Consider the following 20,080-nt stretch of genomic DNA (forward strand, 5'->3'; position numbering starts at 1 on the left):
GGGTAGATATAAAAGAATGCGCTGTATCATTTGATATATTATTAGACATAATTTATACAAGAGGCAAGTAGTGTATGTACTAGACTTTTTTTTTAAACAAGTACAGTACTGATCAGACAGAGAGGAAGGAGCAGCAAAACTGCATGCTAAAAAAAAAAAAAAAAAAAAAAAAAAGAGAGGATGCTGATAAATAGAAGCGCACAGAATGGCAGGGAGATACATTCTTTAGTGTACTGCATTCATATTTACTGTCTAGTCTTAGGCTGTTTGGGGGAGGCAAAAGTTATTTAAAGCCATAGTAAATTCTTTTTTACAATTTGTACCTGCAGGTAAGCTTATAGTAAGCCCTACCTGTATGTATAGTGAACACCTCCTAAATGTTCGCCATTTAGGAGATATTCACATCGACTATAGCTGATGATGTCACTGTACATGTGCAATGATGCTCTTCATTTAGGGCACACTGAGTGCTGTGCCGTGATGATGACTCCTGTGCGCATGCACAGAAGTGACATCAACTCAGGCTGGCTATTCAAACAGCAAGGGAGCATGAACCCAGAAGAAGACAGAGTGAAGATGGGAGCGCTGGCAGCGGTAAGCCTGCCATAATGTGCTATTAAGGCATGGCACTAGCCCATTTACAAAAAAAATGGTAGAGTTTTCTACCACTTTAACACAGCCAAGAAAAATCATGTTTTCTGGACTGCCACTTAAGGCCATGCTGTGTGACATATATGTATACAAATCCTTTGACAGGTAAAACAGATCATTAGATATATAGTGTGAGAAAAATTATTTCAAATTGTAATATCCACCAAAAGGCCTCACAGTCTAAATGGTCCTGATAGGAAGTGACGAGGGAACCAACAGATCTCACACACAGTCTGTTGGTGGACATTGTCCTGGTAATATTTTTGCTCATATTATTACTGGCTGTTGTATATCTTGCTCTGTGGTAAATATAGTTCTTCAGATAGTTGCATCTATTTATCTGATGAGCTACATAGTTAAAGTGAATAAATAATTTACTTCTTCATTTATTTTGCTTCATTCCGCCATATACACCTCTTTGCCCTCTCATCTAATTTTCTGGTTCCTCCTTTTCTAGCCCAACTCACCTCCCTTACCCCCACCGCCCTCCATTTTTTTTCCTGCATTCTTTTCTTTTTCTTCAATTTCCCAATTTTTGTTTTACCCCAAACCCTGTGCAAAAAAATTAAAAAAATTAAATTATTTACTTCTGTTATGCACGGGAGTGTAGAGCTCCATCATGGTTGATGTGAAGATGATAATATATTATTCAATGTAATTCGGGCACTGCATTGGAAGTTTGGTTGTCAGTCTTGCCCTTAGCTGCCCCTGTGCTTGCTTGAGAGAGTCTTTTTAACTGTTCAAATTACTATGATCAGGAAAAACTAATTTGATATGCCTTCATGTTCTCCCTATGAAGCGGACCTAGCTGTCTGTGTAATGTATTGAGAGTTACTTTCATTCAACTGTTTACTCTGCCTCAAAATATGGAATTCATTGCAGCATAGAGTAAGGATGCATGTTAAATGTATTTTGTTGGTATATTAAAACGGTGATGTGGTGGCATATGGAGTAATATGTAAATTGAAGCTTTTTCAGTAACAATTTGTACACTACCTTTATTTTTATTTTATACACATTTTTAGAAGGAAATCTTTTTTTAATTATTATTTAACGTCTGAACTTCTTGCTCTTGAGAAATTTGCACATTTATACAAATGAGGCACCTTTTTGTTTTGTGCTTTTGTTTTACTCTACAAAGCCATCTTGCACTGAAAACTGTATTTGCTGCCTTGCTGAAATAAAATGCAGGAAAACCTGCTAGACTGTTCCCAGATGCCCCTGTCTTATGATAGTGATGGGTTACTGATACTGTTACTAGTTCAGTAAGTCCCTCTTACAAAATATGTGCGTGTGTATGTGTTTAACTTTAAAATTCTTTCATTTTCTGATTATGTGACATTAGCCTTCATAGCTGTGAGCTTGTTTTGGAATGACCCTATGAATCAAGCATTACATTTAGCCATAACGAAGATAAAATGATTTTAAACCCTCCAGATCGGAAATCCTTGCCCAAGGCATAGTATTAAAAATATAAGGACATTCCAAGCACAAAAGCTATTTATGCTTTTTTTTAGAACTCAGCATAAATAGACCAAATAAATAAAACAAGCAAGCCCCTGCTTTAAATATGTCCAAAACATTTTTAAGGGATCAAATGTAGCATATAAAAGAATAATTTCAGACAAGCGAAAGGGAACTATGCAACTCTGAATCCTATCCACAAAATGCTACAGTTTTCCTAGAGCCATGAATTTCACTTAAGAATTTAAAAATAAAGATCAAAAATAATAAATATGAATAGTTTAGGTTATAGAAAAAAATATTACCTATATTGCCACATACAGGTGTTCTTGTTGTGTTCAGATTGCCTACCAGCAAAATATCCTTCTCCTAGATAATCAAACAGTAAGCCCTTGTACACACGGTCGGAAATTCCGACCACAAAATCCGTCTGATTTTTTCTGACGGATTTTGTCTGAAACTGGTGTTGCATACATACGGTCAGACAAAGTTGTTGGAAAATTTAATCGTTTGGAACGTGATGCCATTAGTTCTTTCTGACGGGACTACGTTCAGCCTAGTAGCCAATAGCTTTGCTCTCGTACTTTGATCTGAGCATGCGTGGCACTTTGTCCGATCGGAATTCTCTACAAACGATTGGAAAAAGTCAGATCGGATTTTGTTGTCGGAAAATTTGAGATCCTGCTCTCAAATTTTTTCCGTCTGACTTACCGTCGGAAAAAGTCAGATGGAGCCCACACACGATCGGATTTTCCAACAATATAATCCGATCGTGTGTACAAGGGCAATCTATCAGAGGATAATAGGTTAAAAATAGTAGAGACTCGAGTTTCCTGTTTTTTTATATTGACCTAGTTCAGAAAACTTCTGTATTCATTGGCAGGTGATTTGTTTTCAGATCCAGTATTGATTAATCAGACCTTTGTGCAGTTTTTCAGTACTCTATACTTTGCTGTTCCCCATAGATGCTCAAGCCTTTCTACAGGGAGTCACCCTTTCCAGTTTAACTAACAGGTCCAATGATTTCTTAGATGCCGTATTCAAACCAGGAGGTCTTTGATAGAGGCAATTTTCCTACTTCTACAAACAAGGCTATGATATTTCTCATACTTAAACTCCTTACATCCCATCTGCCAATTTTGTTTAATAAACTTATGTATAAAAATCTTATGGAATCACAAGTTATGGTGCTCCCTTGCTGATATTTATGCTCATACACTGCTGACTCCCAAGTAATTCATTCTCCCTTTCAGACTTCAGTGTTAGTGAAAGAGAAGGCAGCCACAGTCCAAAATAAAAGCCATGGTTAAAGACTTAATTAATTGCCCGGTGCAAGACAAACCTCCTCCTATGTGATTTCCTGAGCTTTTTTGTACAATCTCTATGAATACGCTTAATATGAATGACATGCATTTGAGGGCAAAGCTCAGGTGGCCTGTCTTGCATAAGACTATTCATTAAATCTTTAGGCATGGCTTAAATCTCCAAATTTGCAGTGGGACTTCCTTCTCTTTTACTAACACTGAAGTATAAATCTTAGCTTAGATTCTTGCCTTTTGTTTAGTCTTGGTGGACCCTGGTTGAGCACTTCTCCTTATACATGTGGATGATGCATTAAGTTTATAAAGCCCTGCCAAAATATAAGCTTATCTTTGACACAAGAGTGTGCAAAATATACCAAGAGCTTAACCATTCACACCTGCTGAATTCTAAATGTAATACAGTAAAACCTTGGATTGCGGGCATAATTCGTACCAGAAACATGCATTCGTATATCAAAGCGAATTTCCCCATAAGAAATAATGGAAACTTAGATGATTCATTCCACAACCATAGAAAAAATTGGAGAGAGCACACTGCACCCTCACTGCACCCTCATAAGGTGGTGGGATTTTTGAGGATGTGTTTGAAACTGTCCCCGAGGTAAGCACAACAACAAAGTGATATTCAGTGGTAATTTCAAACACATTCTCAAAAATCCCACCACCTTATGGGGGAGTCTTGGGTTCTCTCTTCTCTTGTATACTCAGTTGTGATGTAACACTACTTCACTCGTTTATCAAGTCAAAATTCATTTTAAAAAAATGTTAATGTGTGTTGCAATTTTTTTCACTCATAACACTGTATAGCAGGGGTAGGCAACCTTTAGAGAACAGTGGGTCAAAAAATGTTTCAAATAAATTGAGCGTGCCAATTTTATAACAAAAAAATGTAAACTTTACACTCTCAATCACGAAAAGGATTTTTATAAAGTAAATGCTGTAGACTACTTGAGTAGTAGTGAGACATTAACATCCTGCACTCTCACGCCACAGAGCAGCCCCAATTCCTGCAACTCCACACTTTAGATCAGTCCAAATTCCTGCAACTCCACACCTCAGATCACTGTCCCCCCTGCTTATCTTTCCCACCACTGTACCCCGCTGCACATCTGCCCCACCACTGTAACCCCCGCTCATGTGTTCCACTGATGTACCTCCTTTCTCCTCTGCACCTCTGTCCCACCTCTGTACCCCCCTGCTCCTCTGCCCTGCCACTGTAACCCCCTGTACTTCTGCCCCACCTCTGTACCCCCTGCTTTTCTGCCCAACAACTGTAACCCCCTGCTCATCGGTCCCTCCAATGCACCACCTTTCACATCTGACCCTGTTCTTCTGTCCCACCATTGAACCCCCTTCTAATCTGGCCCAACACTGAATCCTCCCTGCTCATCTGTCTCACCACTGTAATCCCCGCTAATCTGCCTCATCTGTACCCCCCTGCTTTTCTTCCTCACTGCTGAACCCCCTTCTCATCCCTCCCACCACTGTAACCCCCCCTGCTCATCTGCCCCATCAATGTACCCCTTTTCTCATCTTCCCCACCACTGTATCTCCCTGCACATCTGCTCCATCACTGTATCCCCATGCTCTTCTGTCTCACTGCTGAATCACCTTCTCATCTGTCCTAACACTGAACCCATCTGCCTCACCACTGTAACCCGCTTTCTCATCTGCCTTACCAATGTACATCCTGCACATCTGTCTCACCTCTGTACCTCCTTGCTCTTCTGTCCCACCACTGTAACCCCCTGCTCATCTGTACCACCAATACACCACCTTTCACATCCGCCCCACTGCTCTACCCTCCTTGATTTTCTGTCCAACCACTGAACCCCCTTCTCATCTGCCCCAACACTGAACCCCCCTGCTCATCTGCCCCATCACTGTACCCCCTGCTCTTCTGTCCCACTGCTGAACCCCCTTCTCATCTCTTCCACCACTGTACTTCCATGAACATCTGCCCCACAGCTGTACCCTCCTGCTCTTCTGTTCCACCTCTGAACCCCTCCTGCTCATCTGCCCCACCGCTGTACCTTTTTTTCATCTATATGTGTGATATGCAGACTGCTGAAAGGAAGTAGAGATGAGACACAGCTACTTGTCCTGGCACACTTATGCCACTGATCGACCTCTCACATCCAGCCCATGTGCTTGTATGTGATGTCACATACAAGCATCTGGAACGGATGCACAATGATGAGCTCAGGTCAGGAGCATTTTCTGAAAGCAGTGGGCCTGTGTGCAGGATCATATGTTGGGCCCCCACAGCTGAGAAAACGTTTCTGCCCCGCAGCAAAAGTTGGGTGTGATTTTTAATTGCACTGAATATTGGCTGTGGCTTAAAGGGGCACAGAGTGTCAGGGTTCAGTAGTAAGTAAATCAAAGGTTCAGGAATAATTTCAACAAAGTTCCTAGAAGCTCAACAGTAATTCCACAAACTGTCACCTCATTGGGGTTTTCTCCATCATAGTGAAATCCCTTCTTTTGCAGTTTGGTAGTGGCAACCAAGCGAGTCCTCTTCCTCCAGATGGTGGACGGGGCTAGGGCTAGAAGGACTGTGATTGGCTTTAGCAGTGGCCAATGACAGTCCTCCTCTTCCTGGAAACAGGGACCGCCCCCCCCCCCCCCCCCCCACCACCAGAATTGCACCTAATTTCTTCCCCATCACAAAAGCTGACGATCGCAGCTACAGCAAAGTTAGAGAACCAAAATGTTTCCCATCTTTTACAGTGCACCCCCCCCCCCGGTTCAGGTGCGGTGTGGGGAATTCTGAAATTGGAATGAATTAGTGTCTCACTGATACTTCCCTGTGCTGCTCTGCTGATGGGAGGGGAGTCGAGTGCCAGCAAAAGGCTTCATGTGCCTCTTACGGCAACCGTGCTGGGGGTTGCCTGCCCCTGCTGTATAGTAAGGGGCAAGGGAAAATTGCAAATGTGCATGCTACCTGAGTTTTGTTCTATGTTTTGCCCTTCACTTTTCAACCTGATGGTTCGTATTAACATTAAGAAGCAAAAATAAGGGAGGCGTGTCTGGATGTGAGCCGAGGAGGACGTGCTGCTGAACAGCTCTGTGTATTCTGAAGCAATCCTCAGCCTTTCTCTCCACAGAGCACCCCAGTAAGCCAAAATAATTACCCTGCCTGCCCCAGGACATTACCTGCCTCAGTCCCATCCAGAATTTTGGAACCCGTGGCCTTCCCCAAGCAGCCGAGGCCCGCCGCCATTTTGAGGCCTGCGGAGCCTCCTGAATCCTCTGCGCTCCGCACCTCACACCCACACAGCAATGGCAGCATCCCTTGAGGAGTCCAATCAGGGGCACAGCATCGGGGGTTCCCGGGGGGGTCCCGCACCGCACACCGCAGCCCGCTGCCATCTTGAGGCCTAAAGGGTCTTATATATCCTGATCTGTGGAAGAACAGCCGCTTCACACTTCCCCTGTGACAACATCCCTGAAGGGGACATGTAGTGAGTGCAGCATCTGGGGACTGACACCCAACACCATTAGGCCTCAGTGAGAGAGCTCAGGACTAAACCAGCCACAGGCATCTGCCACCCCTGCATGCAAGTCACCTTCTCTGCAATCACAAACTCTTAAAGGGAACAAACCCACCATCCTGATTTTTTATCTGTATAACCCCAGATCGCCTGCTCATGCCCTCAAAGAGCAAAACAGCGACCAAAATGTGCCAGTCCAGCCTGCCCAGTGTCCCAGTGCAATTTTGAATCAATTTAAAGTACTGCTAGTGGACATGGAACAGGCAGCAAACCCAACAGCCTCCCCACCTCCGCAGGCGCCACCTAAAGCAAATGACCCCACTGTTATCCTCACGGCCATAGAACAGAGCAGAACCTTCTTACTGGTCACCATTGACCACCTGGCTGAGGAATGTAACTTCATTAGGGAAGATTTGGACAAATTCAGTGGCAGGCTTTCTGAGACACAAATCTGCATATCACACATATAGATGACCCTGTCCTCCTCTGACAAGGGGAAACACCAGGCTTTCCCAGTGATGTGTATGGGTGACCCCGCCCCCCTCTGATGCAATGCATTTGCCAACCCCTCGATGCTGACAGATGTTCTAAAAGCTGCCTATTTGTCCAGCGGCCTGTCTGACCACAGCCCCCTAGAGATCACCATGCGCACTTCTGCCTCTCGTAGTGGCTCTACATGGCTTCTAGTTCCTCAATGGATTTCCCAACCTGATATAGCCGATCAAACCCCACTGGCCCTACACAATTACTGGGACTCTAATGAAGGGCCATTACATCTCGGCCATCAAGGTGGTTAGGTTTCAACAAATTGCTGCCACAAATTGCTGCCACAACAGAATTGGAGAGCAAGGTGGGGTTGGCTTCTGACCTCAAACTTTGATGCGTTGCAGGCATCTAAATGCAGTCTTCATCTTCACTTAACAGACGTTACTAGACTTGAAATGTATAATACGAAGCAAAAGTTCTTGGCTGGCTCTCCGATTCCGAAAGATCTCACCTAGTTGCTCCAATTACCGTGGAAGAGGTTCATGTTGTAATTAACCTCCTATCCTCTGGCAAAGCTCCTGGCCCAGATGGTCTCCCGACTGATTTCTATGTAGCACATGGTAACATGCTGGACCCTCAGCTGGCCCCCCTCTTTACACATTGCCTGGAACAGGCTCTCTCCCACCCTCCATGGCACACGCACATGTTATCCTCATCCCCAAGATAGGTAAGGATCCCAAATTATGTGCTTCCTATAGACCTATAGTACTCCTTAATACTGACCTCAAAATCCTAACTAAACTCCTCACCACTAGACTTGAATCATTACTCCCCTCTCTCATTGACTCGGAGCAGACCAGGTTCATGTCCTACAAGTCTACAAACATCAATCTTCATAGATTGTTCACTAACCTCCATGCAAGACATGACAATCAGGGTACTAGAGCGGTTGCCTCTCTCGATATTGAGAAGGCATTCGACATGATTGAGTGGCCTTTCCTGTTGAATATTCTGCAGAGAATGGGATTTCCCTTGGTATTCATTCACTGGTTACAGACTATATATCATTCGCCTATGGCTGCCATTTGTTTAGGGAGTCGTCTGTCTCCTGTAGGGTAACAACGCAGGGCTGCCCTCTCTCTCCGGCACTTTTTGCCATTGCCATGCAACCAGTGGCGGAGGCATTATGTGTCTCACCACACATTAAAGGTCTATGGCTGGGCTGGCTGGAGGAGAGGGTGGCCTTGTATGCAGATGACCTCCTCCTCTTCCTGAGTGATGCTGACTCCTCCCTGCAGGGGGCATTGTCAGTCCTAGATTAATTCTCCTTAGTGACGGGGCTCAGAGTTAATTGGTCAACATTGCAGCTGCTGGCTATTGATGATGATGCTAAGAAAGAGGCCTCAGCTTCTCTTCATCTACAATGGGTGGACGAGTTTACCTACTTGGGGGTGTGTATTTCAGGGAACGTGACTGACTTCATTCCAATGAACTTGTCCCCAGTAATCAACTCAGTCAGGGCCAAGCTGAAAGCATGGGAGAACCTCCCTCTGTTCATACTGGGTCGTAATAACCTCATCAAAATTAAAATTCTTCCCAAATTTACTTATTTTTTTCGTAATTCCCCTTAATGGATCCCCAAATCATTCTTCTCCCAACTGAACAAAATGTTCTCCTCCTTTCTTTGGGGTCCACGTCCCCCCCGCTTTAAGTTAACCACCCTAATGTGCCCTTGTTCTCTGGGGGGCCTAGACTGTCACAGATACTTCATTGCGGCTCAGTTGGTTACTGGTGGCTTGTTCCAGATAGCTCCAACTCAGCTTGGGCCATTGAGGCTGTGGTGTTGCGATCTGAGGAGGCGTTGTCAAATCTTCTCTTGCGTGTCCAAAGGCTCCATACAACCTAACCCCTTCCATGCGTACCACCCTTAGGGCCTGTGAAAAGTATCCTCTGACTGCTGTATCCCTGAATGCCGAGCTCTAGTACAACCCCAACCTACAGCACTTTCTCGAGCTTCCAGACCCTGTGATATGGGCCAGGTACTATATTAAGGCTCTCTCAGACATCACCCCAGACCTAACAATATTCTCCTTTGATCACTTAATGTGTCATCACGATGTCCTGCTCTCACACAAATTCAAATATCTACAGTTGTTCCATGCTTTCAGGGCTCAGTTCCCTCTGGGTTCCCCCTGATGAAGTCATGTGACCCGTGATGAACACGCGTCGGGACACAGCAACCAGGAAGTGACGTAGACCGAGCCCGCAGCTCGTTTATACACTGCTTGTACAGACTGTTTGTTTGTGAGTATTTTTAAACTGTTTTAATAACAATAAACCTGTTGAAGCATCTTACACTATGGAGTATTCTTCCTCCATCTCTGCTTAAACCCATGTATATGCCATACCACTGAGGAACCCTGACTGCAATACCACAGAGGAAACCCCCTTAAAGGGACCATATCATTGGTCAGGACCTGGGCACCCCACATTAAAGGGAAAATTCAGCTAAAAGATCCCAAAAAGCTCTCTATATATACGCTGTTACCTTACAGCGGTAAGGTAAGGGGACATCCATTACTGGTATATACGGGACCACCAAGGCCACATCCCCTTCCACCAGCACCACTGCCCTTCCCATTGCAACAGCTCCACATCGTATATCTTGTTGAAGAAGTCACATCCTATGCGATTTTGAGAATAATCGCAGCACTTTGCACTGAAAACTGACTTTTTGTCTGATACACTTATATTTTTTGTCACTGAATTATTATTTATGTTTGAAGGTTTGCCTATGTGCACCACAGCAGAACACCTGCACTTTATGCGATTTTAGTATCGCAACACCCTGCACTTTTGAATGTTATATTGTGTTTTTTCTTCTTTTTTCTTGTTTTTATTATTTCACGGTTTTATGTTGTAGATTTTACACTAATAGCAACAAACATTATTGTTTTATCAGCCACAGCGGCACATTGGAATATTTGCACTTTTATGCGACTACAGGATCGCAACACGTTGCACTTTGGATTTTATATGAATTTTCACTATTTTATGTATTTATGTTGTGGACTATTAGTAGAAATGAGTGTTGCTGTTTAAACTAGTCACATAGACATACCCAGACCTGTATTGTTTAGTGGATATCCCCCCATTGCGAATTTTATATACTGCTTTTATCAATAGATATATCCTCCTTGTGTACAGCGCACCACTACCCTTCTTACTCACGAAAGGCAGATGGTGTCGTCCGATCTACAGCAGATTATGTGATTTGATTGTACTGAAAAACCCACCTTCGTGCTATATGCACATCTCTTCCGGGTCTCGTATCCTGAACTGTCCAGGCTCCATCAGCAATGGGGCTGGGATATTCTGGAGATGGACTCTGAGGATTGGGGAGAAGCATGGGACTACCCATTTAAAATTCTGGATTCCTTGAGAGACCGCCTCATTCAATACAAGATTGTCCATAGGGCATATCTTACTCCCGCTTGGGTGCACAGGATGAGGTCTTCTCCCCCCCCCCCCCCCCCCGGACTTTATCCATATCTTTTGGTCCTGCCTGGGAATTACAGGTTTCTGGTCACAAATTCTCTCAGAGGTAAATTATCTGCTATTGATCCATCCCCAAGAATATGCCTGCTGAGGCTGGTGGAAGGCTTGGTTTCCAGAGTGGCTGAGAGAACCTTGCTGGGTCTCCTGCGGTTCTATGCCAGGAAATCCATTGTCCTATGCTGGAAGAGAATGACTTCTCCCTTTATAGGTTTATGGAAAACACTTATTAACAATGTGATACCCCTTTATAGGGACACCTATATACATAGAGGCTGTCCAAAAAAACACGACAGAGTTTGTAGTAAGTGGTTAGCGGAACCCTCCACTGCTGCAACAGATTAAAGCGGGAGTTCCGCCGTTTTTTTTTTAAAGCCAGCAGCTACAAATACTCCAGCTGCTGACTTTTAAAATAAGGACACTTACCCACTCAGCGCGCCCGCAATGTCGGCACCCGAAGCCGATCTCTCGATCGTCTCTCGGGTGCTGCCGCCGCCATCTTGGGTATGGGAATCAGGAAGTGGAGCCTCGCGGCTTCATTTCCGGGTTCCCTACTGCGCATGCGCGAGTCGTGCTGCGCAATAAGGATGATCCCCGCTGTCTCTGGGATCCATGTGTTTCCCAGCAGACAGCGGGGGACCTACGGAAAGGGGCGTAGATTCTGCGGAAAAGGGGCGTAGATTCTGCAGATATCTATGCCGGAAGTGGGTGCAGATACCTGTACTGTACAGGTACCTGCACCCCCCTCCCCCCTGAAAGGTGCCAATTGTAGCGCCGGAGGGGGGGAGGGTTCCAATGAGCGGAAGCTCCACTTTAGGGTGGAGCTCCGCTTTAAGTGACCCCTCTGATACATGATGGCTCTCCTTGACATCCTAATAGTCCAACTCAGGATAGCATGATAATCTAGGTGAGCTAGCTTATTGTCAGTCCAGTCTGCTGTTATACTATGGTAGTCGTAGATATTCTAATGGTCCTTGATACTGTAACAATACCTTGTGACCCCTGCGTGGGTCTCTTCCCTGTTAATAGCCAGATGTTGGCTGAGGTGATGTATGTCTCTATTGTTTTGTGTTTGTTAAGAAAATAAAAAAAGTAAAAAAATAAAATAAAATAAACACTTTTAAATTTTTTTTTTAAAAGACCTCTTTGTTTAGAGCCAATAGGTGGGGTTCTAATATAGTTTAACATGCTACGACTAATGCTGTGTACACACGACCGGTTTTCCCATCGGAATAAACTCCAAAGGTTTTTCCGACGGAGTTCGGACAGAGTTCCGCTGAAACTGTCGTACGTACACACGATCACATCAAAGTCCAATCGTTAAGAATGTGGTGACTTAGAGCACGTACGACAGGACTAGAAAAAGGAAGTTCAAGACCCAGTGCGTCACCCTTTGGGCTCCTTCTGCCGATCTTGTGTTAGTAGAAGTTTGGTTAGAGTCGATTTGCGCTTTTCAGACTTCAGCTTATTCCAATCGTTTTACTGCTGTTCAATTTGTGCTTGTGGATTTGTATTTGGTTTTCAGTGCGTGTAGTCAGTTTGTATCAGTTTTTTGGTGCGTTCTGGTCCACTCATTACTGATCTTCAGCTCACTCTTCACAGGCCTTGCTGTTCTTGTTAAGTCCGTTCTGACAAGCTGAAACCATGGTGCAGGTATGTACACATTGTAGATTTCGTGCTGTGTGGGGGCTTGGTGTTGGGGTTCATACTTTGACCCAAGCCCAGTTCATGAACAGGGCAAAGAGGAGTTCATGGACCAAGAATTGGTTACTCCAGCGTGACCAATTCTCACACATGCCTCTGCTTCGTGAGGTCCAGGAGAATAATCCTAATAATTTTAGGAATTACCATCTGTTGGCTTTGCTGACTCCTTATATCAGCAGGCAGGATACCTGCATGCGGCAAGCCATCACTCCGGAGCAGAGGCTAGTTGCCCCCTTGAGGTACTTGGCAACTGGAAGAAGCCTACAGGACCTCAAGTTCTCAACAGGCATCTCCCCCAAGGCTCTGGGGATCATTATTCCAGAGACCTGTTCTGCCATCATTCAGGTCCTGTAGAAGGACTATATTAGGGTAAGTTTTATCCCTTAACATTACATTATATGTATTTAATGTTTGCTAATGTATTTTATTTATTTCATCATTCTCTATTTAGCATGATTGGAATATGCTGTGAATGTCCCCTTTATCCTCATGTATGCTGGAAGCTTTTTTAATACTCCTTTTTGTTGGCCTACATGCATAGTTGCCTTCACTAACCTCCCAGCATGCTATCCTGGGCCCATATACATTTATAGCCTAGTCACTTTAACAATGTATATTGTCAGCTCCATTGTACTGCTTTCCCCGAAGCACCCCCTAAAATGCATCTAAATGTTATGTTTATCCTTAAATTCATTTATAACGCTCCCCCACCCCCTAAATTGTGTCCAAATGTAATGTGTGTCCTTAAATTCAGGCAGAGTGCTGGAGGCTTTTTTTTTTTGGCTCCCAAAGTCACCTCAACCCCCCCCCCCCCCCCATACAATTTTATCAATGGGCCATCGGGGGTGGGATGAGGAATCTGATAAATGGGCCTTTTATTTTTGTCTTTTTAAATACTCCTTAAAATAAATGTTATACTGATGTTGTGCAAGAATGTTTTTGTGTAATCTGCTTGCAATGTTATATGCAAAAGTACTTATATTTTTTTTCTTGTTTGACTCCACAGTTTCCTTCAACGCCACAGGAATGGCAGACTGTGGCCTCCCATTTTGCTGACCGTTGGGACTTTCCCAACTTTGGAGGAGCTATAGATGGGCAGCATGTCCACATTGTGCCACCACCCCATTTGGGGTCTTACTATTATAACTATAAGGGGTTTAATAGTGTAGTGTTAATGGCGGTGGTGTCGACACACTATGAGTTCCGCTATGAAGATGTGGGAAAGAATGACCAGATGTCGGATGAAGGAGTCTTTGTCCAGATGAAATAGTCAGAGAAAATATATTCCTGCGCCAAGATGGGAAAGGATATTATATCAATGGGCTAGGGTATGGCTGCACTCACTGAGGGCAAATGTCTGAACCCAGGAAAAAATGGTATAAGAGTAGTGGTGCGCTATACTAAGAGATATGTAAATTCACAATAGTGGTGTACTTAAAAAGTAAGGAAATTACATTACAGTAAAGCCAGCAAAAGTGGCCAAGAAAAATGGAATATATAGTATAAAGGTAAGTAAATAACAGCTACTAACACGTATATATATATATATATACCAACTATATAACAAAGTCAAATATATTGTAATAATTATCATATGATCTCTTAAGTCAATAAAATGATATAAACAGCAAAACAAATGAATAAAAATAATAGTAAAAATAGTAGTGACACTTTATAGTGATCAAGATACGTGCAAAATAAAACTGTAGTATCGAGTGAAGGATTATGAGATTATTTAAAAGATAAGCAAAAAGTGCAATAATGCTATGAACTAAGTCCAAGTAAAAATAACAATTTTATAAAACTATATAGTCGTCTAAGCAGAGGGATGAATATCAATTTCAAATGTCCATGTAGAAGTGCAAAAGTGCAGTAAAGTGGTGACTATACAAAATCGCATAAGGTGCTGAGAAACCGTGTAGCGATTATGTCTAGGAATCGCATAAAAACTGAGTAGACTCTCGATGCGATTATATCCAAAAATTGCATACAATCTGAGTAAGCTTTTAGGTTTAAATAAAGTGCTGGTGTTATCAAAATAATAGGTGATAATTAAGGTGATCCAACGAAGTTCAGTGGGGTGGCGTTATTATCCGTGTGGTCCTAGATGGTCTTTTTATGGGTGTCCCCTTACCTTACTGTAAGGTTACAGCATGTATCTTTGGGTGTCCCTGGAGACCTTTTTCCTTTATGGATCCTGTTACAGTAACTCCTGCCTGGCGTCCCTCTCTTGCTCTCTATATGGTACGTGGCCTCTTTAAGAGTCACTTTAGGGTATTCGCCATAGGTGGTCCCGTGCCGGGGATCATATATGGTAAATCAAAACATAAAGGAAGGATGCCCCATAGTGTAGTAATTTTTAGTGCAACATTTATTTAGGACATAAAGTGTAAAACCAGGTACTCACAAACATAGGATAAAGGTAGGCAGTGTAAAAACGAGCAGCGAGCTCGACCATCGTCACTTCCGGTAGTGGTATTCCCTATTCCCGACGCGTGTTCATCATGGATCACGTGACTTCATCAGGGGATCAGGTTGAAGTTTTACCGGCGTCTGCAGACTGGTGGCCTGGCATTGCCACCTGATGCGGATAACATGGAAGGACCCCTTCGTCTTTATTGCAGATGAAGCCTTCGGTCACCTGATGAGGCCCTTCCCCCAAAGGACCCTCACCCTGGAGAGGAGGGTTTTTAAATACCGGCTGGCCAGAGCGAGAAGAGTCATTGAAAATACCTTTGGGATAATGGCCAGCCATTTCCGTCTGTTTCTGACAGCAATCCATATGGTGGACTACAAAACCAACCACGTCATCCAGTGCTGCTGCATCCTGCACAATTATTTAAGGAAAAATTCCCTGAATTATCTAGCCTCAGTTGGGCCTGAGGCCGGACTTATTCCAGACAATTCCCTGATGGGCCTGGATACTGGCCACACTGGCTTGGCACCCCAAAGCGCCCATGAAGTTCGGGAGAAATATGTTAATTTTTTTATGGGTAGAGGCAGGGGCGTGCCAAGAGGTTGGCCAGGCTGGCGCCCGTCAGGGCCACAGACCGAGGGGGGGCACATATTAGAAGTGTTCTACTGCTCTTCTAACTTGTTCTTACGGGAAACATGTGATGCATCTGCATCTGAAGTGTGTGAGGTGATGTGAAGGCAGGCTGTGTTGCCTTCACATGACCTCACACGCTTCAGATGCAGATGCATCGCATGTTTCCCGTCCCTGCAGCCTGTCTCACACACACACAGCGGAAAAAAGCTGTCTCCTCCTCCTCCCCCTTCTCATTCAGCTCTGTATATACACAAGAGGAGGGGGAGCAGGAACACGCTGACTTCAGGTCTGTACAAACCTTTCAATGCTTTATAGATAGACAGCGAGGAGGGGGAGAGAGTGGCTGGGATTGGGAAGGGGGAAACTAAAACGATGTACAGCCTGTACATACAGTGCAACCTGGGATAGAACTACAGGTCCCAGCATGTTCTGCACCTCCATGGCAATCTGTGATAGGACTAGAAGTTTCAGCATGCCTTGCTCCTCTATTGCAGTCTGTGATAGAGCTACAGGTCCCAGCATGTTCTGCACCTCCATGGCAAACTGTAATAGGACTACAGGTCCCAACATGTTCTGCACCTCCATGGCAACCTGTAATAGGACTACAGGTCCCAGCATGTCGTGCACCTCTCTTGCAGCCTGTAATAAACGAAAATACAGTCCCAGTATGCTCTGCACCTTTTTTGCAGCCTGTGATAGAACTAAAAGTTCCACTATGCCCTGCAGGATCATTGTAGCCTGTGATAGGACTAGAAGCTCTAGCATGCCTTGCTCCTCTAGTGCAGGCTGTGACAGAACTACAGGTCCCAGCATGAATACGCTGCACTTTCATTGTAGTATAGGTTACTGGGTGGCTGGGCTAGAACTACAAGTCCCAACATGCTCTGCACCTCTCTTGCAGCCTGTAATAAAACTACAAGTCCCAGTATGCTCTGCACCTTTCTTGCAGCCTATGATAGAACTACATGTCCCAGCATGCTCTGCACCTCTCTTGCAGCCTGTGATAGAACTACAAGTGTCAGCATGCTCTGCACTTTCATTGCAGCTTATGATAGAACTAAAAGTCCCACTATGCTCTGCAGGAGCATTACAGCCTGTTATAGGCCTACAAGTCCCAGCATGTTTTACAGTGGTGGGGCAGAAGTCCAGGGGGTACAAAGGTGGGGCTGAAGACCAGGGGGGTAGAGAGGTGTGACAGATGTGCAGGAGGTACAGTGTTGGGGAAGAAAAGCAGGGGGTGTAAAGCAGTTGGCAGATGTGAAAGGAGGTGTATTGGTGGGGCAGCTGAGAAAGTGGTTAAACAGGTGGGGCAGATGGGATCAGTGTTAAGTCAGATGAGAAGGTGATTCAGTATTGAGACAGAAGAGCATGGGGATATGGTGGTGGAGCAGATGTGCTGGGAGGTAAAGTGGTGGGGCAGATGAGAAAAGGGGTACATTGATGGGGCAGATGAGCAGGGGGGGGGGTTACAGTGGTGGGACAGAAGAGCAAGAGAGTACAGTGGTGGGGCAGATGTGCAGGAGGTACAGTGGTGGAAGGGATGAGAAGGGGGTTTAGCGATGGGACAGAAAAGCAGGGGGTTACAGTGGTGGGGCAGATGAGCAGGGGGGACAGTGATCTGAGGTGTGAAGGTGCAGGAATTGGGGCTGATCTGAGGCACGAGAGTGCTAATTTCTCACTACTAAAGTAGTTTACAGCATTTACTTTATAAAAAAATCCTTTTAGTGATTGAGAATGTGAAGTTGACATTTTTTTGTTATAAAATCAGCACTCTCAATTTCTTTGAAAACATTTTTCGGCACACTGTGCTCAAAACATTGCCTACCCCTGTACTAGAACATTTATTATTATTATTATACAGAATTTATATAGCACCAATAGTTTACGCAGCACTTTAGAAAATAAAAGGGAGACAATACAGTTATAATACAATAACATACAAGAGGATTAGGAGGGCCCTGCTCATAAGAGCTTACAATCCAAAAGCATTCCACTTTTTATTTAATTTGGGTAAATAAGATTAAAAAAAAAAAATTCGTTTTTTTTTCCTATTTTTTACCGACGGCCTATTCTGGATTGTTTGGTAACCGTGACACTAATACTCATACCCTGTCAGGAGAATATGGACAGGTGATGGTTCAATAACAGTGGCAGGTTTTATGGTGCTGCTGATTGTATAGAACACATGACATTCCCAGGAACCTATGGTTTAAATAGAACATTCATTCTAGATCGAAATCTATGTGTGCTGGGAAAGCCCACAAAATCGCATGCTATCCCAACACACAGGGAAATTCACTGCACTTGAGTGGGGGTGCCACTAATTGTCAATGGCAGCCTCCATGCATCTGCAAACACACACCCTAAACTGAATGGTGATGCAGCAGAATGCAGTTCTATGCAGCATGTTTTTAGAAAAGAGGCGGGGACTTCTTTTCCATGTTTTCCACATGTAGGGGAGTGCATTAAAATGAATGGGCTGCCCTTTGCACAAGAGCATGCATAGAGGCTCCCATGCAAGCAATAGTGCCAACCAAGCCCATTTACACCACCCTGCGTTGAGCTGTGATGTTTAGCTGATAGGCGGGGCAATTTGCTTTGTGTGCCATGTGTTCAGTTCACACCACTGAAGTAAAAACAAGTAGGATGTTCTTTATTACTATACTCTTTTTGGCACACTACAACACTGTGTACGGTGGTGCATAAACAGGAATGATATGTCAGTTTGTGACATCACTCTGTTCCCTTACCAGCGCACACCAGGGACCTCTGAGGTCACATTGAATTTTTAGATAACCAAGCTAAGCACAATATGAAGCATAAGCATAATATGAATACAGATTATTATCTTTTATTATATTTAGCACCTTTAAAAATGTAAAAGGAGTTATATTAGAAAAAATATAAAACCTATTAAGGTTTATAAGGTTTTATATTTCTTCTGAATGTGATACCATATGTTTACATGCAATGTCTTTTTTTCAAAAGTCAAAACCATTGGAAAGGGACTGTATAGCCTAAAAATTATTTTTAATGGATATGCAGACAATTAAAAATTAAAGGAAATTGATGTAAAAAAACAAACAACTGAAATTTGAACTCTTTAATGAAGGGGGGGGGATACAGATTCTCGTCAAGGGCGCTGGAGACCCTAGCTATGCCTCTGGGTAGAAGGGCCATTGCAATGCCAGACAATGTCTAAAATTTTTAGTAATTTACATTTTTTTCAGATTCAATCTAGAATTTTCCTTATTGCTTGCTTTTCTTTTTGGCTGTCTCTTAGGTTCTCCTAGTGCACTTGTAGTGCCAAGTGTATTTTCCTTTAGTAAATAAGCCCTGTTGTCACTGTAAACACATAATTACTTACAAAACTGGTATTGATCATTGGAAGAAGGAGCCGCATATTGTTGTATTTCAAAATGTTTACTCTGTGCACATTCACACATGTGCATTTAGAAAATGTGTTAATTTATTTTTTGACAATATTTTTTGTTTTTTATATTTTTTCCTCAATTTTTTTTTTTTTTTTTACAAACAGGCATGTTTTAAAACATAACATACACAACTCTGGAACTTACAAATTTCAATGTATAAATACTGAAGGCAATATCAGATATTATAGTGTCAAAAATGTCTTGATATTGCCATCAATGTGATGGAGTGATGTCACCCCTGTAAAAGCCAAATTTTGAAGATGCACACAAATTGTGAGTCCAAATGGGTAATGTCATCATGTGCTATCTCCCATCATCGGGGATCAATGGACATGTTTTGGGGGTGCAATCCCTTCTTCTCACCTACTAGAGTTATGAGGAAGGGGTTGCACCCACAAAACACTTACATTGAGATCCCCTGATGGCAGAGAGCACATGTTGACACACCGTGTGCATCTTCAAAATTTGGCTTTTAAAATGTACACAAAAAAACATTTTGGGGTAATATAAAAATAACATATGTTTGGATTAGAGAAAAAAATGGATTATAATCTCCCCAAAACATTGATCATGTTCTTCATTTCCTGTTGCATAATGTTAAGGCAATTTCTCATCGCATCTATTTTCCCATTCCCCGTCATAATTTGTTGGATGAGGGTTTGGGCACTGGCCCTACTGAAACGTTCCACCACTTCCTCTTCCACAACCAGCACATCACCTAAAATTGTTGAAAAAACATGTATTTAGAAATATGCAGTCATACATAGATTACCTGACGCTGGGGTGTCAGACGCTCACCTGGTGGGGTGCCCATCTCACCCACTTTCTCCACCTCTCCTTCCTCCAGATCCTTGGGGGGGGGGGGGCTCGGGCTAATTTGCCAATCAGGCTGGCGAGGTCGGGGGTCCCTGGGATCCTCTG

General features: G+C 43.6%; 1 protein-coding gene across 1 annotated transcript in view; it reads right to left on the reverse strand.

The window, feature by feature from the left end:
- GRM1 (glutamate metabotropic receptor 1) overlaps nt 1-20,080 on the reverse strand; it is a 551,379-nt gene that overhangs the window by 374,936 nt on the left and 156,363 nt on the right. The gene's annotated exons all lie outside the window — the stretch shown is intronic.

The sequence above is a fragment of the Lithobates pipiens genome, unplaced genomic scaffold (genome assembly GCF_037356315.1).
Source record: "Lithobates pipiens isolate NorthernLeopardFrog02 unplaced genomic scaffold, aLitPip1_a1.2 Scaffold_18, whole genome shotgun sequence".
Classification (NCBI taxonomy): domain Eukaryota; kingdom Metazoa; phylum Chordata; class Amphibia; order Anura; family Ranidae; genus Lithobates; species Lithobates pipiens.